Source organism: Sciurus vulgaris (genome assembly GCF_902686455.1).
Source record: "Sciurus vulgaris genome assembly, chromosome: 16".
In the NCBI taxonomy this organism is placed as follows: Eukaryota; Metazoa; Chordata; class Mammalia; order Rodentia; family Sciuridae; genus Sciurus; species Sciurus vulgaris.
In genome coordinates, this window is record NC_136477.1 from 10,172,303 (window position 1) to 10,180,748 (window position 8,446).

The following is an 8,446-nucleotide window of genomic DNA, read 5'->3' on the forward strand; positions in this document are numbered from 1 at the left end:
GCCACATTTTCTTTCTCCATTTGTCCATCAATGGACACCTAGGCTGGTTCCATAGTTTGGCTATTGCGAATTGTGCTGCTATAAACATGGGTGTGCACAGATCAATGTAGTGGGATGACTTTAATTCTTGACGATAAATAGCAAGGAGAGGTAAAGCTGGGTCATATGGTGGTGCCATGCTTAGCTCTAGAGGAACCTCCAAGCTGATTTCCACAGTGGTCAAACTCAGGTACAGTCCCACCAGCAATGTAAGGTGTCCCTTTCCCTCCACATCCTCCCCGGCTTTTATTATGATTTGTATTCCTGATGACTTCCATTCTGACTGATGGGAGATGAAATTCCAGTGTAGTTTTGATTTGCATTTCCCCAAATGTCACAGTGTTGAACGTGCTTTCATGTATTTGTTGGCCACGTGTATTTTGGGCATGTGTGTGTGTGTGTTCTGCTGGGATGGAACCAGGGCTTTGTGCATGCGGGGCAAGCCCTCACCGCTGAGCCAGGCCCCAGCCATATTCTTCTTTTGATAAGTGTCTTGCCCATTTTTAGTTGGTTGTTTGATTTTCGGTGTAAAGTTTTTTGAGTTGTGCAGTCTAGACCATAACCCCCTGTGGGAAGAGTAGCCAGCAAAGTGTCCCTCCCACCCTGTGGCTCTTCCCATTCTGGTCTCCTTTGCTGTGCTGTACTTATTAATTTTTAATGATATGCAAAAACATTCCAGCAAACAAGTCCTCAAAACATAAACCTAAAAAAGACAAAGGGAATCTTTCCCACCCAGGAACTAGAACTTGCATCCCCGGTCCTTCATGCTTTTGGGCATGCAGCAACCACAGACAAAACTTAGCTTTTATTTTCCTGTGCACACAAGGGCTTGCTCTTTCTAGGTGACACTTTTTTTTTTTTTTTTTCTTTTTTGGTACCAGGGATTGAACCCAGGGATGCTTAATCACAAAGCCACATCATCCCTGGCCCTTTTTTGTATGTTTATTTAGAGACAGGGTCTTGCTAAGTTACTTAGGGCTTTGCTAAGTTGCTGAGGTTGGCTTTGAACTCCTGATCCTCCTGCCTCAGCCTCCCGAGCTGCTGGAATTACAGGTGTGCGCCACTGCGCCCGGTCAGCTAGGTCAGTCTAAATGTGTGATTTTTTTTTTTTTTTTTTTTTTTTTTTTTAAGAACAAGTCTGATTTATTTGTTCCATCAGAAAAAGGAAGGGCAGGGCTGTGGTGGCAGAGCACTTGCCTAGCTTGTGAGACCCCACACCACAAAAACAGAAAAAGAAAGGACAGGGCACTCCATTTAGAGGGGAGAGATAATAAGGGATCATCTCTGCCACATGGAATACGAAGAGGTGACATAGCTGGCCACCCCAGCTCCAGAAGCTGCAGGTGTTCTGTTAAGACCTCCGCCATTATTCCAGTTCTTCTCCCCAGAGCCCTTCACCCTTGGTCTTCCTTTGGAATATAGGGTCGGTTATGAACTCTCTCTATTTCCAGGTGCAAAGACAGGCCACCACGCCTGGGGTTGGAGTGAAGGATGTTTTCCCTCATGCCACACCTTAGAAAAAGCAGCATAGCTGGGCACAGGCACATGCCTGTCATCCCAACAACTCAGGAGGCTGAGGCAGGAGGATCACAAGTTGGAGGCCAGTCTCAGCAACTTAGCAAGACCTGTCTCCAGATAACAAATAAACAGGACTGGAGTAAAGGGGACAATGACCGCTAAGGCAGAACATGCCAAGGCCAGGACACACAGACAGCCCCACAGACAACCTGGTACTCGGCGAACTGTGCTAGATGCGGTATTTTAGACATTGCGAGTTCCCTGCTCACTTAATGCATCTGCACAGAGGCCCGGAACAGGTTACTCAACTTCTGCACAAAAGGCATTCCTGGAAAAGCGCAATGAGGCTGATTTCACAAAACTCAAACAAAAGATTTCTATGCTGTAAAGGACATTCTGCCAATTTCTGGGCTCTGGTGACATTCTACTTACTGAGGACGGCACAAATTATAAAATCCCAAATTACTTCTCACCTCTTAGGTGTCACTGTAAGAACTGTATTTCCAGGGCTATTTTTTTTTTAAATAATTGGATTTATCTTACTGGGTATTTTCTTTTGATTACAAAAATGATGAATGCTCGTTGCAGAAGAAATCCCATCGTTCGAGAAATACGCCATTGGAAAATACGGTGAGGAGGAGCTCGACATTAGGAAAGGCACCAAATGTATCTGTAGATTCTTTCCTAGGTCCAAACCAGTCTATTTGTCTTTTTTGTCGTATTTTTTATGCAGGACTGGGGATCGAACCCAGGGGTGCTCCCCCACTGAGCCCCAAACCCTCTTTATCTTTTGTTTTGAGGCAGGGTCTCACTAAGCTACTGGCGCATCCGGCTGGCTTTTCTTTTTTTAACAGAAGGACCACACTCGTCAGAAATTTGCTTTTATTTATTTTTTTTGTTGTTGTTTTTTTTTTTTTTTTTTTTTTTTTTTTTTTTTGCTTAACATGTAAGTGGCCGTCTCCCTACATTGGCCTGAAGAAATCTCATTCTTTTGAAGAACCATATGAGAGCATCCCATTGTGGGGGATCCCTGATTTATTCACACAGTTCCTTTTACATGGACAATTCCTGGTTTTAGCCACGAGGTGACCACAGGTGGCTTTGGTTGGGGTTCTGGCTTGGGGTCTGGTGCTGGGGATGCAGCCAGGGCCCCGTGCCTGCCGGCCTGTGCTCTGCTGCTGAGCTCTAGGCCTGAGTCCCTGCAGAGTCCTCCATGTGCAGCTTTATGCTCACGGATGAGTTGCTGTGGGGAGACCACCGGCCAGAGGGTGGATGTGTGTTCCCAGGTCCCCCAGGAGTGACAGGGAAATGACACTCATGAAGGAAGAAGGTCACACCTGCAGATCCCCAGGAGGAGGCAGGGCAGGCTGGGCAGGCCACGGAGGCAGCAGGAGGGAGGTGTGGCCAAGACCATTCACTGAGGCCTCTAGGATGGAATGGGCGAGGCTGGGTCTACAGGTTCAGGATTGGGCACTTGGAAGCATTTCAGTGGGCTCTGGGGTGTAGGGGCTGTCCGTGATTGACAGGTACCTGGCCCTGGGGTGGTTAAGGCAGGTGGCTGGAGCCCCAGAGTGCAAGCGAGCCCCACAGCATAGGTGGTGGAAATGTGGGCTCTGAACAAGTTGGTCCCCACTGAAAAACCTCCTTGGTGGAGAGCTGTTCCCGATCTCTGGGAACTGGCCTGCCCTGGGAAGGGTCATCCTGCTGCATCCAAAGACAGAAAATGAAAGAAGTGGTTCCTGCAGCCAGGTGTGGTGGCGTATGCCTATAATCCAGCTGCTGGGGAGGCTGAGGCAGGAGGATCGCAAATTCGAGGCCAGCATCAGCAACTTAAGGAGACATGCCTCAAAGGTAAAGAGGACTGGGTATGTGGCCCAGTGGTAGAGCACCCCAGGTTCAATCCCCAGTACTGACAAAAAAGAATAAAAGAAATGACTCATTACTTGATATTTCCTAGTAGATTTGGCCATGTGGTTTGAGTATGGTTGAGTGTGTCCCCATTGATTCGTGGGTTGAAATTAATCCACTCATGTGACACATAGCAGAAGGCAGAAGGTTAATCAGAACTTGGTGTTCAGAAGTGGGCTCTTTGAGAGGTGATTTGGATTAGGTGAGGACATCAAGGTGGACTCTCATGATTAGATCCTGGTGGTCAGTTTTTTTGTTTTTGAGACAGTCTTGCTAAGTTGTGATCCTCCTGCCTCAGCCTCCTGAGTAGCCAGGACTATAGGGACACATCCCTGTGCCTGGTGCCCTGGTGGCTTTAAAAAGAGAAAGGTAGAGCAGAAGACACACATACTTGCTCCTGTCTCCTAAGAGCAGGAATGCCATCACCAGATGCAGCCCCACACCCTTCAACTAAGACTATGAGCCAGGAAAAAACCTCTTTTCCTTATAAAGTTTCCCAGCCTCAAGTATTTTGTTATAGCACTGGAAAATGAACTAATGCATTGTGCTTCCCAATGTTTCAACCAAAGCATGTTCTCTGCAGTGGTTTGGGAGACTTCTCATTTCCTTGTACCTCCACTCTGAACATTCCTATCTTTTTCATCTGGTTAAACTGGAGAGGAAAATTGAACAGATTGTAAAAGCATACACATGCTCCCATTGTATCCATTTCCTCTACAATTCAACACATGGTCACCCAGCTTAAGCCTCAAAGGGTGAAGCTCAAGGTCAAGATTTGGGCTTTGGGCTGGTCCCATGTGAGCGTCACCTCCCTCCACTGGGGCCCTCCTGCTTGGTGAGCCCCAGCGCCGCTGGCCTGGTCCTTGCTGTAACAGACCACGCCCTGCCCCACCCAAGCTGCCTGAGCCCTGAGGAGTGTGGTTAGGACTTGGCACAGTCTGAGCAGGGTTGTGATTGCGACTCAAGGACACTATCCCCAGGAGGCTCTTCCTGACCACCCTGCCAGGTCAGGTCCCACGTGGTCTCCTTTCTCGTGGATCCTTCATTTACTCTTTCCTTGACATCATACAAATAGAATTAAATAATACTCGTGATATCATCTGCTTCGTGCCTCTCATTCCCAACAAGACACGTGCCTGTAATCCCAGCAGCTCAGGAGGCCGAGGCAGCAAGATCGTGAGTCCACAGGCAGCCTCAGCAGGTTAGCAAGGCCCTGGGCAACTCAGTGAGACCCTGTCTCTAAATAAAACACAAAAAAGGACTGGGGGTGTGGCTCAGTGGTCAAGTGCCCTGGGTTCAATCCCCAGTACCAAACCAACCAACCACCAGCCATGAGCTTCAGAAGGGTTCCGAAGGGCAGACGGTGTCTTGTCCTTGGATGCACCTAGCATCCTACCTGCCACATGCGAAGCACTTGATGCGTACCTCACAAATTAATGAACAGATGGAGCTAATGGGTTTTGTCTTTGACTAAATTATACTAACGTGTCAATGGCTGCCTTTCTTCTCAGTGTTCTCTGCACGTGCATTTCCTCCTTTTCCACATCTTTTTTTTTTTTTTTTTTTTTTTTTTTTTTTTTTAATAAAAACGAAGGATGGGCTGGGGATGTAGCTCAGCTTGTATAGCACGTGTGAGGCCCTGGGTTCCAGTCCCAGTACTGCCCCAGAAAATAAAATAAATAAATAAAAATAAAGGATAAGGTTGGGTGTGTGGCTCAGTGATAGAGCACTTGCCTAGCACGTGTGAGGCGCTGGGTTCAATCCTCAGCACCACATAAAAATACAGAAATAAAATAAAATGAAGGTTAAATTCTTAAAAAAAAAAAAAAGGATGAAATGTAATGCTCACACCCCTGCACAAACAACCCAGGTCAGAGGGTCACCAAGCGCAAACGGAACTCTCAGTGGTAGGCAGCGCCCCCGTGTGGTTGCTGGGAATATTGGGGGTTTGGGTTCATCTACAAAAGCCAAAATTCAATGCCTGGATATGTCATTCTCGTTCAGAATTGACTTTCCCCTTTCTCCTTTCTGCCCTGCACCCCCAAAAGAGGCTGGCAGCACCCATGGGCTCTTTCCCTCCTTGCCTTTTGAGCACAGCCAACAGGAGATGGGCGGGCAGGAGATGAGCGAGATCAGGGTCTTGATTCCAGCTCCCTAATGGAGGCGGGATCTACTGCCTCACTTGGAATGCACACAGTGTGGTGGAAGATGCTCCCTGAGTTCCAAGGCTAGCTCATACAGACTCAACTTTCTGGCTGGGGGCGGTGGGGCGTAGCTCAGTGGAACAGTGCTCACCTGCCATGTGCAAGGTCCTGGGTTCAAGCCCCAGCACTGGGGCATGGGGTAAGGGGAGACTCGGTTTCCACCAGGCTCTCCCTTTCTTGGACTGAATGCTCAGGAGAGGTTGGCTGCCATGTTAGGAAGCCCCAGTCAACTACAGCGTGAGCCATCTTGGAACCAGAGCAGCCAGCCCCAGTCAGACCCTCTTGGAAATGAAGGTCCAGGCAATATATTGACTGTAGCCTTATGAGAGACCCTGAACGCTGACAGCCCAGCAGAGCCATTCCTAGAATCCTGGTCCATAAATATTGGATGAACTAATAAGTATTTAGTATCCTAAGCTGCTAAACTTGGGGCAATTTGTTACACAGCAATAAAAAATGAATACAATTGGTAACAAGAGTCCCACACTTTCACCCCAGGACCCTTGCACATGCTGTTCTATCTCCCTGGAACTCTCTTTCCCAGATACTCACTTAGCTCCCTCCCTTACCTCCTATAGGTTTCTCCTCAGATGTCACTTCCTGTGGCCTTCCCTGATCCTCTGTACCCAACTCCTTACCCCAGCTCATTTTCCATCACAGCTTTTACCATATCCTCTTCTATTATATATTTGTGGGAGGATTGATGCTGGAGATTGAACCCAGGGGTGCTCTACTGAGCTACATCCCTGGCAATTTTTATTTTTATTTGGAGATAGAATATCACTAAGTTGCCAGGGGTGGCCTTGAACTTGCAATCCTCCTACCTCAGCCTCCCAAGTAGCTGGGGTTACAGGCATGTGCCACCATACCCAGCACATATTCATTTCTTTTCGCTTCCCCACCACAGTGCCAGTCCCACAGGTCGAGGACCTCTGTGTCTGCCATGCCTGAAGCGGTGCCTGACACACGTACACACTGGAGGTGCTGGCCACAATAATTAGCACCCTGCAGATCTGATTAGCATTGGGATTGGCTCAGACTCCCGCTTGACTCCTACCCACCTGGTGCTTACCACAGCCAGGGTCTTCAGCAGAGCTGTGACCTCCCCTTCCACTGGGCAAACAGATTAGTAACTGGCAACTCTAATGGGGCAGTCCTTCAAACTTTCCCACATCTGTCACAAAAATATCTCAGGTCCTTGATACAGTCTACACCCCCATCCCCATCTGAACTTCCACCATTCAGTCACAAAGAACCATGAACTGCTTGAGGTTCTATAATATCACTATCTCCAGACTGGGGTACATACAGCCCATGTGGTTTGGCCGTTCAACTAGAAAACATGAGAACATCTGTATTTTTATTTTATTTATTTATTGGTACTGGGAATTGAACCCAGAGGTGTTTTACCACTGAGTCACACCTCCAGTCCTTTTTTATATTTTGTTTAGAGACAAGGTCTCACTAAATTGCTTAGGGTCTTGTTAAATTGTTGAGACTGGCCTCAAACTTGCAATCCTCCTGTCTCAGCCTCCTGAGTTGCTGGGATTACAGGCATGCACCACTATACCCAGCAACATCTGTATTTTTTGTTTGTTTTCATTTTTTTCGTTGTAAATGGACATACCTTTATTTTATTTAGTTAGTTTCATGTGGTGCTAAGAATCGAGCCCAGTGCCTCACACATGCTAGGTTAGCACTTTGCCACTGAGCCACAATCCCAGTCCAACATCTGTATTTTTAATAACTATTTTCATTTTCTAAAGAAAATATCTTTAGGGCTGGGGAGATAGCTCAGCTGGTAGCCCCTGGGTTCGATCCCCAGTACCACAAAAAATATATATATATGTATATATATATACATATATATATACATATATATATATATATATCTTTAGCCAGGTGCAGTGGCACATGCCTGTAATCAAAATGGCCCAGCAGGCTGGGGCAGAAGGATCACATGTTCAAAGCCAGCTTGGGCAACTTAGTGAGACCCTGTCTCAAAATAAACAAAAAAATTTAAAGGGCTGAGGGGATATTTCAGTGGTAGAGGACCCCTGGGTTCATTCTCCAGTACAGCAAAAAGAAAAATGTATCTATGTTATAAATATTTTATAATAATCTACAGAATATATTGGTATATTTTTTTTTTTCTTTTTGGAACCAGGAATTGAACCCAGAGGTGTGTAACCACATCCCCAGTCCTATTTATTTTTTTGAGGGGAGTGCCACCATGCCTGGCTACTTTTTTATTTTTGCAGTGCTGCGGCTCAAACCCAGGGCTTCATGCAAGCAACCTTCCACTGGGCTAGACACCCCAACCCGGTAGTATAATTGTATTTGTGTATATTTTTTATTGACACATAATTATACATATTTGAGGGCTACAATATAATGTTTTGATACATGAATACATTGTATAATGATCAAATGAGAGTAATTAGCCTACTCATACTTTAAACATTTACTATTTACTATTTACAATTACTTTGCGGTGAGACTATTCAAAATCTTCCTTTCTAGTTGTTTCTTTGTCTTTTTGTTTTTGGGGTGTTTTTTTGGTACTGGGGATTTAATCCGGAGGTGCTTTATCACTGAGCCCCATCCCCAGCCCTCTGTGTATTTATTTAGAGACAGGGCCTTGCTAAGTTGCTAAGGCTGGCTTTGAACTTGGGATCCTCCTGCCTCAGCCTCCTGAGCCACTAGCATTACGGACAAGGGCCGCTGTGCCGGCTCCACTTAGCTATTTTATATTTACATGGTCACCCTACGTGCAA